This window comes from Saccopteryx leptura, chromosome 4, assembly GCF_036850995.1.
Source record: "Saccopteryx leptura isolate mSacLep1 chromosome 4, mSacLep1_pri_phased_curated, whole genome shotgun sequence".
NCBI lineage: Eukaryota > Metazoa > Chordata > Mammalia > Chiroptera > Emballonuridae > Saccopteryx > Saccopteryx leptura.
In genome coordinates this window covers 198,322,170-198,338,183 of record NC_089506.1, presented here as the reverse complement: position 1 = coordinate 198,338,183, position 16,014 = coordinate 198,322,170, and the positions used below count along the sequence as shown (strand labels likewise).

At 38.0% G+C, this 16,014-nt stretch overlaps 1 protein-coding gene, 1 non-coding gene and 1 pseudogene across 2 annotated transcripts in view; 1 reads left to right on the top strand and 2 right to left on the bottom strand.

The window, feature by feature from the left end:
- The window catches only part of VKORC1L1 (vitamin K epoxide reductase complex subunit 1 like 1), a 94,494-nt gene that overhangs the window by 53,557 nt on the left and 24,923 nt on the right, over positions 1-16,014 (top strand). The window lies entirely within an intron of this gene.
- TRNAT-AGU (transfer RNA threonine (anticodon AGU)) lies at positions 344-419 on the bottom strand. The gene has a single exon. It is a non-coding gene; the product is annotated as a tRNA-Thr (tRNA).
- LOC136402493 (ubiquitin-like domain-containing CTD phosphatase 1 pseudogene) lies at positions 12,152-13,668 on the bottom strand (annotated as a pseudogene).

Here is a 16,014-nt window from a genome sequence, read left to right as displayed (position 1 = left end):
TCCATACAGTTATTAGAATTTTTTTTTTTTTTTTTTCATTTTTCTGAAGCTGGAAACAGGGAGAGACAGTCAGACAGACTCCCGCATGCGCCCGACCGGGATCCACCTGGCACGCCCACCATGGGGCGAAGCTCTGCCCACCAGGGGGCGATGCTCTGCCCATCCTGGGCGTCGCCATGTTGCGACCAGAGCCACTCTAGCGCCTGAGGCAGAGGCCACAGAGCCATCCCCAGCGCCCGGGCCATCTTTGCTCCAATGGAGCCTTGGCTGCGGGAGAGGAAGAGAGAGACAGAGAGGAAAGCGCGGTGGAGGGGTGGAGAAGCAAATGGGCGCTTCTCCTGTGTGCCCTGGCCGGGAATCGAACCCGGGTCCTCCGCACACTAGGCCGACGCTCTACCGCTGAGCCAAACGGCCAGGGCCAGTTATTAGAATATTATTTACTACATTCCCTATGCTGTACTTTACATTCCTGTGATTGTTTTGTAACTAACAATCTGTACTTCTTAATCCTTTTATGTTTTTGTTCTTTATATGAGTCTGTTTCAGTTTTGTTTGCTCTTTAGATTCCACGTGTAAGTAAAATTGGATCGTGATTGTCTTTCTCTGATTGACATATTTCACTTAGCCTAATACCCTCTTGGTTCATTCATGCTGCTGCAGATGGTAAGATTTCATTCTTCTTTCTTTCTTTTTTTCTTCCTTCTTTCTTTTCCTTTCCCTTTCCCTTCCCTTCCCATCTCTTCCCTTCCTTTGCCACACATGAGATAGTCAGGCAGGCAGGAAGGGAGAGAGCTAAGCAGCATCAACTCGTTGCAGCATTTTAGTTGTTCATTGAATACTTCTCATATGTGCTATGACTGTGGGGCTCCAGCTGAGCCAGTGACCCCTTGCTTAAGCCAGCATCCTTGGACTTCAGGCCATCTACCTTTGGGCTCAAGCTAGTGATCATGTCTATAATCCTAAACTCAAGCTGGCGACCCCATGCTCAACCGGGTGAGTCTGCACTCAAGCTGGCAATGTCAGGGTTTCTTTTTTGTTGTTGCGACACCTTAGTTGTTCATTGATTGCTTTCTCATATGTGCCTTGACCGCGGGGCTACAGCAGACCGAGTGACCCCTTGCTCAAGCCAGCGACCTTGGGTCCATGCTGGTGAGCTTTGCTCAAACCAGATGAGCCCATGCTCAAGCTGGCGACCTCGAGGTCTCGAACCTGGGTCCTTCTGCATCCCAGTCTGACGCTCTATCCACTGCGCCACTGCCTGGTCAGGCAACGTCAGGGTTTCAAACCTGGGTCCTCAGCGTTCCAGGTCAGCACTCTCCACTGCGACACCTCCTGGTCAGGCAAGATTTTATTCAAGATTTTATTCTTTATTATAGCCAAATAATATTCCATTGCATATATGTCCCACAACTTCTGTATCCAGTCATTGTCTGTTGATGGGACTTGGGTTGCTTCCATAGCTTGGGTATTGTATAATAACACTGCATTGAACATAAGGATGCATATATTCTTTTGGATCAGTGTTTTGGGTTTTTTTCAGATATATATCCAGAAATAGAATTGCTGAGTCAGAAGGCAGTTCCATTTTTAATTTTTGAGGACCTTTCATACTGTTTATAGTGGCTGCACCGATCTGCATTCCCACCAACAGTGCATGAGAGTTCCCTTTTCTTCACATCCTTGCCAGTACTTCTTGTTGATACGTATATTGATGAGCGCCATTCTGACAGGTGTGGGGTGATATCTCATTGTGGTTTTAATGTGAATTTCTCTGATGATTCGTAACATTGAGCATTTTTTCATATGTCTTTTGGCCATCTGTGCTCTTTGGAGAAGTGTCTATTCATCATTAAAAAATGCTCTGCTCATTTTTTTGTTTTTTTTGTTTTAATGTCTTTCTTTTTATTTATTTACAGAGACAGAGAGAGAGTCAGAGAGAGGGATAGACAGGGACAGACAGACAGGAAGGGAGAGATGAGAAGCATCAATCATTAGTTTTCCGTTGCACATTGCAACACCTTAGTTGTTCATTGATTGCTTTCTCATATGTGCCTTGACCGCGGGTCTTCAGCAGACCAAGTAACCCCTTGCTCAAGCCAGTGACCTTGGGTCCAAGCTGGTGAGCTTTGCTCAAACCAGATGAGCCCGCGCTCAAGCTGGCTACCTTGGGGTCTCGAACCTGGGTCCTCTGCATCCCAGTCGGACGTTCTGTCCACTGCGCCACCGCCTGGTCAGGCTCTGCTCATTTTTTAATTGGATTTTTTGGTGTTAATTTGTATGACTTTATAAAAATTTGGATATTAACTCCTTATCAAATGTATCATTGGTGAATATCTCCCATTCAGAAGATTGTATTTTAATTTTGTTGATGGTTTCTTTTGCTGTTCAAAAACTTTTTGTTTGATGTAGTGCTGTTTGTTTATTTTTTCTTTTGTTCCCTTTGCCCCAAGAGACATATAAAAAATATAACTAAGAGCAGTGTCAGAAAGAGTTCACTGCCTGTGTTGTCTTCTAACAGTCTTTTAGTTTTGGGTTTTCATTTAAGTCTTCAATTCATATTAATTTTATCTTTGTATATGGTTTCACTTTTTTTTTTTAAGAGATTTTATTTATTGATTTTTTTTATGGTGGGGTAGGGAGCATCATGAGAAGTATCAACTCATAATTGGTTCACTTTAGTTGTTTCTTGGTTGCTGTATGTGCCTTGACCGGGCAAGCACAGGGTTTTGAACCAGCGACCTCAGCATTACACGTTGAATGCTTTATCCACTGTGCCACTACAGGTCAGGCTCACTTTTTTTTTTTTATGTATCTATCCAGTTTTCTTAACACCATTTATTGAATAGACTGTTTTTATCCCATTGCATATTGCTACTTTTGTCATATATTAATTGACTGTGTAGATATGGATTTATTTCTGGGCTCTCTGTTCTGTTTCTCTGTGTGTGCTTTTATGCCAATGCCATGCCATTTTGATTGCTATAACCTGTAGTATAGTTTGATATCAGGTAGCATGATACCTCCAACTTTGTTATTTCTTTTCAAGATTGCTGTTGCTATTGAGCTATTCAGGGTCTTTTTGTGGTTCCATATAAGTTTTAGGGTTATTTGTTTTAGTTCTCTAAAATATACCATTGGAATTTTGATAGAGGTTGCTTTGGGTAGTATGGTCATTTTAATGATGTTAATTCTTCCTATCTGTGAGCACAATATGTGCTTCTATTTACATATTTGTATCTTCATCAATTTCTTTCATTTCTCAAATTTTCTGAGTATGCATCTTTTACCTTCTTGGTTAAATTTATTATTATTATTTTGATGCACTTGTGAATAGGTATTTTCTTAATTTTTCTTTCTGATATTTCATTATTGGTGTAAAAAATGCTGATTTCTGAATATTTCTTTTGTATTCTGCTACTTTTCATTTATCAGTTCTAGTAGTTTTTGGAGGAATCTTTAGGATTCTCTATTTACAGTATCATGTCACCTGCAAATAATGACAATTATACTTCTTTCTTTCCAAATTGGATAACTTTTCTTTTTCTTGTTTTATTGCTGTGGCTAAGACTTCCAATACAGTGTTGAATAAAAGTGGTGAAAGTGGACATCCCTGTCTTGTTTCTGACCTTAAGGGAACCACTTTTAGTTTTTCCTCATTCATTATATTAGCTGTTGGTTTGTCATATATGGCTTTTGCTATTTGAGGTATTTTCCGTCTTGTCTCATGTTGCTGAGAATTTTTATCATAGATGGATGCAGGATTTTGTCAAATGCTTTTTTTGCATCTATTGATATCTTAATGATTATTATCCTTTATTTTGTTTATGTGGTGTCTCGCATTAATTGATTTGCAAATATTGTACCAACCTTTCATGCAGGAATAATTTCCATTTGATCATGGTGTATGATATTTTTCATGTATTGCTGGATTCAGGTTGCTAACATTTTGTTGAGGATATTTGCATTTATGTTCACTACTGATACTGGCCTATCATTTTCTTTCTTTGTAGTGTCTTTATCTGGTTTTGAAATTAGGATAATGCTGGTTTCATAAAATGAGCTTGGGAGTCTTCTGTTCTCTTGAGTTTTTTGGAATAGTTTCAAAAGAATAGGTTTTAGTTTTTTTAATGTTTGGTAAAATTAACCTGTGAAGTCATCTGGTCCAGGACTTATTTGTTGGAATTCATTCGTTTGTTTCAGTTGTTTCAGTTATAATCAGTCTTTATATTTTCTGTTTCTTCTTGATTCAGTTTTGGAAGATTGTATGTTTCTAGGCACCTATCCATTTCTTCTAGATTGTCTTATTTGTTGGCATATAGTCATTTGTAATATTTTCTTATAACCCTTTGTGTTTCTATGGTGTCGGTTGTTATTTCTTTTTCATTTCTTATTTATTTGGATACTCTCTTTTTATTGATGAGTCTGGTTAAAGGTTTATCAATCTTGTTTATATTTTCAAAAAACCAGCTCTTGGTTTCATTGATCTTTTTTTTTTTTTTTTTTTTTTTTTTCCTGAAGCTAGAAACTGGGAGGCAGTCAGACAGACTCTTGCATGCGCCCGACCGGGATCCACCCGGCATGCCCACCAGGGGGCGATCCTCTGCCCATCTGGGGTGTCGCTCTGTTGTGACCAGAGCCTCTCTAGCGCCTGGGGCAGAGGCCAAGGAGCCATCCCCAGTGCCCGGGCCATCTTTTGCTCCAATGGAGCCTTGGCTGCGGGAGGGGAAGAGAGAGACAGAGAGGAAGGAGAGGGGGAGGGGTGGAGAAGCAAATGGGCGCCTCTCCTGTGTGCCCTGGCCGGGAATCGAACCTGGGACTTCCGCACGCCAGGCCAATGCTCTACCACTGAGCCAACCGGCCAGGGCCGTTCATTGATCTTTTGAATTGGTTTCTTGGAGTCAATTTATTTATTTCCACTCTGGTCTTGTTATTTTATTTTTCTATTGACCTTGAGTTTTGTTTGTTGTTCTTTTCTAAGTTTCTTTAGGTATAAGATTAGATTTTCTTATTTGAGTGTTTCTGGTTGCTTAAGGTAGATCTGTAATGCTATAAATTTTACTCTTAGAACTGCTTTTGCTTTGTTCCATAGATTTTGGGTCGTTATGTTTTCATTAAGGTTTTGAGATTTTAAAATCCAAAGCTAGACTCTGGACAAAGGTGAATGCACCAAGCTAAAATTTGGGGGTGGCTTGGGGCTTAGTCTTTACCCTCTGTTAGTCCAGGCACTCTGTCTTCAAATGCAAATGCATACTTATTGTCAATAGTGTCATTGTTCTGGTCAGATATGGGGTTGGCTGATTTTTCTTTAAAGGGCCAGATGCCAATTATTTTAGTTTTGCAGGCCATATGATCTCTGTCCCAATTAATATTATAGTGTGGAAGTAGCCAGAGACAATATGAATGAGAATGGCTATGTTTGAATTAAACTTTATTTACAGAAACAGACAGTGAGCTGAATTTAGCCCATATATTGTAGTTTACCAACCTCTAATTAAATAAAATCTCCAGGATATTTTTCACTGGTGTCATTGCCAGACTTTGCCAGTGTTCTTCATAGTAAATTTTTTGTATGCCACATGGTCTTCAAATTTTGTGCAAATCTGCCTAGCAGTTTTTGTAAATGTAGTAACAGACAAATATTCACATGCTTAGTTTTATTTATATGAATTTGATGACTGACAGGTATGCCTACCCATTCTTTTAAGTCATGGTTTATCACTAGCATAATTGCCAAATCGAGGAAGTACTTTTATTATTTTCTAATCTTTTCCTCAGGATTTGATATTGAATATTGTATTCTTTCTTAAATTCTCTCTCATGCCTTCCTATAATTATGCTCTCTCTTGGTCTACTGCTCTAGCCCATTTTAAGTCACCCTCATGGAATCCTCCATAATCTTTTTTTCTGAATACTCTCTCTGAATTCTTATTTATGGCCTTAGAACCACAATTCTAAATTCACATTGCAGATCCATTTATAAACCTTCAGGTTTTTTTTTGTTTTGTTTTGTTTTTAATTTTTATTTTTTTACAGGGACAGAGAGAAAGTCAGAAAGAGGTATAGATAGGGACAGACAGACAGGAATGGAGAGAGATGAGAAGCATCAATCATCAGTTTTTTGTTGAGACACCTTAGTTGTTCATTGATTGTTTTCTCATATGTGCCTTGACCTCAGGCCTTCAGCAGACTGAGTAACCCCTTGCTTGAGCCAGTGACCTTGGGTCCAAGCTGGTGAGCTTTTTGCTCAAGCCAGATGAGCCCGTGCTCAAGCTGGCAACCTCAGGGTCTCGAACCTGGGTCCTTCCGCATCCCAGTCCGACGGTCTATCCACTGCGCCACCACCTGGTCAGGCTAATTATATTCAGGTTTTTATATTCAGCTAATTATTAAACATAATTATCTTTGTGGTTCAGAGATATATGATACACGTTGATAGTAAACTCAATCATGTATTGTTCCTTCTATGTTCTTTGTCTCATAAATTGCCTCACTTTATACCCAGACATCTAGGAACCTGGGAGTCAGTCATCCTTTCTCCACAATTCAGTCATTTATCAAATCTCTCGATTTTACTTTCTAAATATCTTTTGAATTTCTTTTTGAGCTCTTAGTCCTAAATCGAACCTTTGTATTTCATCTACACTATTAATAGTAGTCTCCTCATTGGTATTACTCTTTTCAGTTCTGACCCCTCTGATCAATCTATGCTGTATAACAATGCCAAATTACTTGTTAACCTCTTAGGCAAAATTAAGCCCTCTTCACTTAGGTACATAAGTACTTTACAGTATTTATTACTTTGTATTTTTTATTGTATTTCTGAATATGGTTTTTCTTTTTGTTCATTAAAAACTAAGCTTCTTGAGGATAGGGACTGTGATTCATGTGTTTATATGTCCTTTTGCAATCTCTACTGCTTCAAACATCTGCTTGGCATATATATATATATGAGTTTTATCAAATATATATATTTGATAAATTTTGAGTAATTGAATTTTAGATCTTCACATAAACATAATGTATATATTTATGCATGTATTTATTTTTACACCCTCATAACCCAAAGGAAATGAGAATAAAAGAAAAAAATTATATAAAAGGACAAACAGAATGGGAAAGTAGACACAGCTCTAAGAACATGTAACAACCAGGCATATTAATCAATATTACTACCCCTAGCAGTAGGAGACTGGTGGAATTTTTTTTTTAGAGAAACATTTTTTTTCTTAGAATTAACATGTATGGATACTGACATTTAAGGACCTTTAATGATACAATGAACTTTCTAATTACTCACCTATGGTAATTTGTTTTTAAGTGAGAGGAGGGGAGATAGACTCCCACATCCGCCCCTTCTGGGATCCACCTGGCAATCCCCATCTGGGACCGATGCTTGAATCAACCAAGCTATCCATAGCGCCCGGTACCCATGCTTGAACCTATTGAGCCACTGACTGCAAGAGGGGAAGAGATAGAAATGGGGGAGAAGGAGGAGAAGAGAAGCAGATAGTTGCTTCTCATATATGCCCTTACCAGGAATCAAACTCGGGATGTCTGCACACTGGGCTGATGTGTTCTATCCACTGAGCCAACTGGCCAGGGACTGGAAATATTTAATGTTGGGAAAACCACACCAAACAATAGAAATTCTATTGTTTTTTAAATTTAATTAGTTTTTAAAATTAAATTTCATACAGTGAAATTCACTCTTTAGTTTACAGTTTGTTGAGTTCAGATGCATCCAGTCATGTAGCCACCAGTACCATCAACATCAGATCAGTTCCCCTTTGTAATCAGCCCTTCTCCATCCTTAACCCTTGGCAGACATTTATTTATTTTCTGTTCTTATAGTTTTTTCCTTTTCAGAACATCATTTAAATAGAATTTTACGTAACTATCCTTTGAGTCTGGCTTTGTTAACTTACTGTAATATATTTACAGTTCATCCAAGTTGTTGCATGTATTAGTAGTTTTTTCATTGTATTACATGTATGTACCAGTTTGTTCATCCATTTACCTGTTGGGGTTGTTTCCAATTTTTAGCAATTATAAAGTTACTGTAGATTTTTGCAAACACATATTTGTATAAGCATAAGTTTTCATTTCTCATTGATAAACAGGTAGAATCACTGGGTAATATGTTAAGTGTATGTTTACCTTCATAAGAAACTGTCAATTTGTTTTCCAGAATACCTATACTATTTTGCATGACCACCAACAACATATGAAAGTTGCAGTACTTAGGTGTATATATTGTTTTATTGTTATGTTTGTTTAGCATTCTGGTAGGTGTGTAATAGTGTTATTGGAGTTTTATTTGTATTTCTCTAATGACTGAAGATATCTAGCATCTTTCCATGTGCTTATGTGCCACATACTTGATGCTGTGTTTATTTAAATCTTTTGCTTTTAAAAAAAATTAAGTTGTTGACCTGACCAAGTAGCTCAGTTGGTTAGAGCATTGTCCCGATGTGCCAAGGTTGTGGGTTCCATCCCTGGTCAGGGCACATGCAAGAATCAACCAACAAATGCATAAATAAGTGGGACAACAAATTGATGTTTTCCTCTTTCCCCCTCTCTCCCTCCCTACCTGCCTCCCTCTCTCTCTTTCTCAAATCTGTTTAAAACTTTAAGTTGTTTGTTTTCTTATGGTTGAGGTTTTTGAGAGCTTAATATATTCTGGATAAAAATCTTCTGATATGTAATTTCCAAGTAATTTCTCCCACTCTCGAGCTTATCTTTTCATTTTCTTAACAGTGTCTTTATTTTTTATTTATTTATTTATCTTGTATTTTTCTGAAGCTGGAAACGGGAGAGACAATCAGACAGACTCCCGCATGCGCCCGACTGGGATCCACCTGGCACGCCCACTAGGGGTGAGGCTCTGCCCCTCCGGGGCATCGATCTGCCGCGACCAGAGCCACTCTAGCGCCTGGGGCAGAGGCCAAGGAGCCATCCCCAGCGCCTGGGCCATCCTTGCTCCAATGGAGCCTTGGCTGAGGGAGGGGAAGAGAGAGACAGAGAGGAAGGAGAGGGGGCGGTGGAGAAGCAAATGGGCGCTTCTCTTATGTGCCCTGGCTGGGAATCAAATCCGGGTCCCCCGCATGCCAGGCCGACGCTCTACTGCTGAGCCAACCGGCCAGGGCTTAACAGTGTCTTTAACATTAAGCAAATGTTTTAAGTTTTGATAAATCTACCTTGTTAATCCATTATTAATTGTTTGGTGTGTAGTTGAGGTGGTGGTTTTTCTATTTTCTTTCTTTTTTTTCCAGCACCATATATTCTCTTCTTTTGTTCTCTGTTTCTGTTCTTCACCAGTACACAGTATTATGTATTTGTTACTGTAGCTTTAGAATGTTTTGAAGTTAGTGTGTGTTCTGTTTTGGCTTTTCTAGTTACTTTACCTTTCTGTATTAATTTTTGTTACCATCTATAAAAATACCACTAGTATTTTGATTAGAATTGCATTGAATCTATAGATCAATCTGAGGAGAATTAATATCTATATTGTCTTCCAGTCTGAACACAGTATCCTTCTATATCTATATAGGTCTTTGATCTATTTTAATGTATTATAATTTTTAACATACAGACACAACAGATATTTTGTTAGATTTATACTTATGTATTGCTGGACCTGTGGTGGCACAGTGGATAAGGCATTGACCTGGAACACTGAGGTTGCCGGTTTGAAACCCTGGGCTTGCCTGGTCAAGGCACATATGGGAGTTGATACTTCCTGCTTCTCTTCCCCTTTTCTCTCTCTCTCTCTGTCTCTCCTCTCTAAAATGGATAAATAAAATCTTTAAAAAGAAAAAGGAGTTATACCTATGTATTTTCTTTATTTGTGTGTATATGCTGTTGTCAATAAAACTTAAATATTTTTACTTTCAATAATTCATTGTTAGTATATAGAAATACAGTTGTTTTTTATACATTGATCTTGTGTTGTATGACCTCGTAAACTCACTCACATTAATTTTAGGAAGTTTTGTAGATTCCTTGTAATAAAGCCCATCCAAATGAGAACAGATAGAGCATCAGCCACCATTACTTGCATTTGGCACAGACTAAAAGGGGACTCTAAAAGGAGAGAATAAAAGCTTTATTATGGGAAAAAGGAAAAGCCTAATGTTATCCTAATTGGAAGTTGTTGGCTTGGTGAAGCTGGAAGCAGACCTAACTGGAAGTGGAACATTTTATGAGATTGGGTAGGGGAGCATATTTTCCTTTCTCTGGTTGGTCGTAAATTGGAAGTGGAGCAAAATTAGGGAAGCTGGCAATTATTGATCAAGTTCTGGCTGTTTGGATATGATGGCTACAGAAGTTGTGCTTTGGCTTCCTGGACTGGTTGCTGCAGAGGTATGAGGTTCTGTTTCTATAAGGTCTACCGGAAAGTTCTGTCCGTTTTTGGAATAAAACAAAATACAAATTTTTCTTACCGTCAATAAACTTTATTAAATAATATAATTTCCATTATTATTAATAACTTCTTGCCAGCGTGAGGGCAATTTGTATATCCCATTTTTGAAAAATGTTTTATCTTTTGATGCGAAAAATTGAACCAGTGCTTGTTTGATATCTTCTTCATTTTTGAATTTTTTGCCCTTCAAAAAGTTTTTTAAGGACAAAAACAAGTGATAATCGGAGGGTGCTAAGTTGGGGGAATATGGTGGATGTGACAGACATGCTTCTGTAGCATTTCTTCCTTGTTGAAATTTGTAAAAATTACAGTGGCGTAAATGAACTTTATCAGTAGCCATGGGTATACTATCGCTTCACACATAAGACTTACGTGAATCAACTTTGTTTTAGTTAATTTGCTACGTCAGTGTGTATACATTAAGTGATAAAAATAGAGAGGCACACATGTGCCAAATAAACATGTGCTTACATGTCGAAACTTGTGATAGAAACAGACAGAACTTTCCGGTAGACCTTATAGATATGGTGTGGCTGTTGTCTGTATATTCCATTCAGTCTTCACTTGGGATATTCTATGTAGACAGTTATGTGGTTTGAATTTTATTTTCTTGCTTTCTTCTCTGTATGACTTGGTTTATTTTCTTCCCTTATTGTAGTGGCTAGGACTTCCAAGACAATGTAGAATAGGAGTCATGACAGCAGACATATTTGCTTTTGTTCCTGATCTTAAGGGGGAAGAATATATATAGTTCCCACATTGAAGTGGTTAGCTGCACGTTCTTTATAGATGACTTTTATCAGCTCAGAGAAAATCCCTTTTCTTCATAGTTTGCTGAGCATTTTTGAAATCATGAATGGATGTTTGTCAAATGCATTATCAGCATTCCTTGAACTCACCATGTGGTTTTTCTCTAGTCTGTTAGTGAGTCACAGTGATAGATTTTTGAGTATTAAACAAGTCTTTTTGTTTTTAAGAAAAGATATTTATTATTTACACCACTGAAATAGTCCCGTAAGAACAATATACACCATGTTCATTTGAAAGGATCAGATTCCTTTCAAATACAAGAACTGTATTAAGCAATACTGTCAACACAAAACAGTGGTCACATTACATATCTGCAGCCTTAAGTATTGCAAATAATTTCCTTTAAGCTTATGGTTAGATATTTTCACTGAAACACAGTGTCTGCACTTAGACAAGATATAGCTAGAACAGAACAAAACCTTTTTGTTCATGCTTTTGATGGCCAAGCCAGAGATTCGTCCCATTTTAAAATGTATTGCCAATAACTGCTTTTATGACAATGGTTTTAGGCAGAAATGTTTCTACTTAGCCACCAAAAAGAAACACTCTTGTTCCTTAATTTCATTCTTTAATCTTATGTTTTCTATTTCTCATACTATAACATATCGGTATCACAGCTGACATGTTCCAGTATTACCCCAAGAACACTGACACACATACAACCAAGCTGAGACAGCTCAGAATTTAGAGACGTAAATGGTGGAGTAAAAAGAGAAATTGCCTGACCTGTGGTGGCACAGTGGATAAAGCATCGACCTGGAAATGCTGAGGTCGCTGGTTCGAAACCCTGGGATTGCGTGGTCAAGGCACATATGGGAGTTGATGCTTCCTGCTCCTCCCCCCCTTCTCTCTCTATCTCTCTCTCTCTCCTTTCTAAAAATGAATAAATAAAATTAAAATAAAATTTAAAAAAAAGAGAGAAATTGTGACTATGACAATGGAACAAAAAATTTTTTGGTAACTTTAAGCATACCAAACTAGGTTTCTTACTGGGGAAAAAATTTTTTTTTAAAGGAAAAGCAGTAATTTTGAGGTGGGTTTGGTCTTAGATTTAATCAAACGACAACACAATAAGGCAGGAACACAAGACATAACTTGTTTCCGAAGTCAGAAAATGACACTGTTGAGTATATACATTTTTGTCTGCTTTTCTTGTGTGTGGGGGGAAAAAAACTCAGTACTCAATGATGGAGAAAACACTTTTCAAAAGTAACAGTATATTCACATAGGGGAAAAAGATTATTTTTTAGCATATTGCTGTGATCTTCAAAAAATAGGAAATTAAATTTACAAAAGAACTGGAAGACCAAGTGTAAGCAGCATCTGCTTCAGTATCCAGCACTATTAGAGTGATTTCTAGCAGAAAAGTAAGAGTTCATGGATCTCAAATATCTTCAGCAGCGTAATACCAGCGTAACTTGGAGCTACTGTCCTTGCTTCTTTGAGAGATACCTTTCCCAATATTTGTGATTTAGGTCCAAAAAGTCATCTAATTTTGCTATTTCCTGAGGTACTGAGTTAATTTTAAGAGTTCTTTGTCTTTATCTCGATTTAGGTGTGCTTTCATTAAAGGCCTTATCTTTAGTCCATTCTGTGAGTTCATGAGAAAATTTCTTCCTATGTCATCAAACATAATAGTGTTCTTTTTGCTGTAAAATTCCGAAAACTTTCCCCATATAACACCAAGAGGCTTTATATCTATTAATCCTCTCCTTGGCGTATGTACTGTTATCATAGCGGCACTGTCCAACATGAAGGTAATCTTATAATTTGCATTTGTACTGACTCCCAGCTCTTTCATTTTAGCTTCAATCCACTTCATATTTGTTGCGGACCAAATAACAATGTCATAATCTTCATATGCAGATGTAAGGAATTCATGAAGATATGGCCGCATTAATTCTACCCCAGTCTCTGCACAAGGCCTATGGTCAAATAACGTATAATCAACATCTAGTACCAAAAGCTTTTTCCCTTCCCTGGGTGGATTCAAAATTTCCACTTTGTACTCTTTTACTCTGCGAGAAATTTTCAGTAGGTTTTCTTCCTTGTTTTCTACTTCAACTACTTCATCTTCAATATCAAAGTCATTGACAACATCGTCATTGTCAGGAGGTGGTCCTAGGACATCTTTCAAGCTCTCCTTATGAGTTCCCATCATCATGATTTTAGTATTTGGTTTCAGTTTGAGAGCTCCAAGCTTAACATCATTTTCTGCAGGTTTGCCTTTAACTTGAAGTCCAAGTAACTTATGTCGTTCTGGGAGCACTCCTTTAAGGGTCTTGAGAAACTGTTTGAGATTCAGCACAGTATCATCTTCTGAAAGTGTGGTCACTGAATATTCCTGTCCACTCCATTTTACGATAATAGGGAGAGCCATCCTTGAAACATGTGTCAAGGCAGATTCTGCTCAGAAATTCCCTGGAGTGCGGCGGCAGCGGGCACGGGAACCGGCTGTGGCGGAACAGAGGGCACCGGAAGTCTAAACAAGTCTTGAATACTGAAAATTAATCCTATTTGGTCATGATGTGTTATTTTTAAATATATTGCTGGATTTGGTTTATAATATTGTTGAAGAGTTTTGTGTCTGTTTTTCTGAGTAATATTGGTCTGTAGTGTTTATTTTTTTCTTGTGATTCTTTAAATCTAGTTTTGATATATGGGTGATGCTGGCCTTACAAATTAATTGAGTTGAGAAGTATTTCATCCTTTTCTGTTTTCTGGAAGAGATTATGTAGAATTAGTATTATTTTTTCCTTATATATTTGGTAGAATTTGCCAAAGAAACCACCTAGACTTGTTTTTGTTTTCTTTTGTTTCTTAATTTTAAACTATGAATAAGACTATTCAGATTCTCTGTTTCTTCCCAAATAAGTTTTGACATTTGTGAATTTCAAAGTGCATCGGTCCATTTCATTTAACTTACCAGATATGGGCATGGAGTTGTTTGTAGTGTTCTCTTATTGTCTTGTACTTTTTTTTTTTTTTTTGTATTTTTTCGAAGTTGGAAACGGGGATGCAGTCAGACAGACTCCCGCATGCGCCCAACCGGGATCCACCCAGCATGTCCACCAGGGGGCGATGCTCTGCCCATCTGGGGCGTTGCTCTGTTGCAACCAGAGCCACTCTAGCGCCTGAGGCAGAGGCCATGGAGCCATCCCCAGCGCCCGGGCCATCTTTGCTCCAATGGAGCCTTGGCTGCGGGAGGGGAAGAGAGAGACAGAGAGGAAGGAGAGGGGGAGGGGTGGAGAAGCAGATGGGCACTTCTCCTGTGTGCCCCCGCCGGGAATCGAACCCCGAACTTCCGCACGCCAGGCCGACGCTCTACCACTGAGCCAACCGGCCAGGGCCTCCCTTATTGTCTTTTCAATGTCTATACTTGTCTGTAGTGATATATTCTTTTTTATTTTTCTTTCTTTTTTTTTAATTGATTGATGGAGAGGCAGGGAGGTAGAGAGACAGACTCCCGTATGTGCCCCCACCGGGATCCACCAGCAAACCCCCTACAGGGTGATGCTCTGTTGCTCGGCAACCAAGTTATTTTGGTACCTGAGGTAAGGCCATGGAGCCATCCTCACCCAGGGCCAACTTGCTTGAACCATTCCAACCATGGCTGCAGATGGTTGGGACTTCCACATGCTGGGCGGAAGCTCAGTCACTGAGCCAACTGGTCAAGGCCCTGTCTCCATTTCTGATGTGATTACTTAGTGTCTCCTTCCTGTTTGCCTCCCTCCCTCCCTCCCTTAGCCCCCTCTTTCCTTCATCAAGATTTATTGATTGTTTCAAAGAGCCAGCTTTTGTTTTTCTGTTTCCCATAATGCTGATTTGTGCCCTAATTTTACTTTTTTTCCTTCTTTTAATCCTATAAACTTCTCTCTAAGCACAGCTTTAGTTGCGCACCATCATTTTTGATATATTTTTACTCTGTTCACAATATTTTCTGTTCTTCTTGAGACTTCATGTTGATTTTTGGATTTGTTTTAAAAGTACTGTATGTTGTTTAATTTCCAAATAGTGGGTCCATTTTTCAGATATCTTGCTGTTACTAATTTCTAGTTTAATTATTATGGTCTGAGGATATATTTTGTAGGGTTTCAATTATTTTAATATGTTAAGATTTGTTTACAGTATGTTTTGTTTGCAATAGGGTCTACCATGGTGAATGTTCCATGTATATTAAAAAGAATATATATTCTATTTTTGGGTGGGATGTTCTGTAAATATCAGATCAGGCTGACTGATTATTCTGTTTAGGTCTTCTGTATTTTTTTTTGTATTTTCTGTTCTATTAATTACTGAGAGAGATTTGTGGAAGTCTCAGTATAATTATGGATTCAATTATTTCTTTCAGTTTTACCACTGTTTGCTTCATTTACTTTGGAGTTCTCTTTCTAGATGCATATACATTTAGTATTGTTTTGTCTTCTTGGTTAATTGACCCATTATTATATAATATCTCTTTTTATTACCTGATACATTCCCTTGTTCTGAAGCCTACTTTTTCTTTCTGTAGACTTGAGAGGCTTTCCTTCTCTTGAATTTTTGCAATAGTTTGAGAAGCTTAGCTGTTAATTCTTTGAAAATTTGGTAAAATACACCCATGAAACTATCCAGTCCTAGACTTTTGTGAGTTTATTTTTTTAATAATTTTTAATTCTTTTCTATTACAGTTGACATACAATATTATATTAGTTTCAGGTTTACAACCCAGTGATTAGACATTTATATAACTTATGAAGTGATAACCTTAATAATTCTAGTACCCATCTGATACCAGGTAT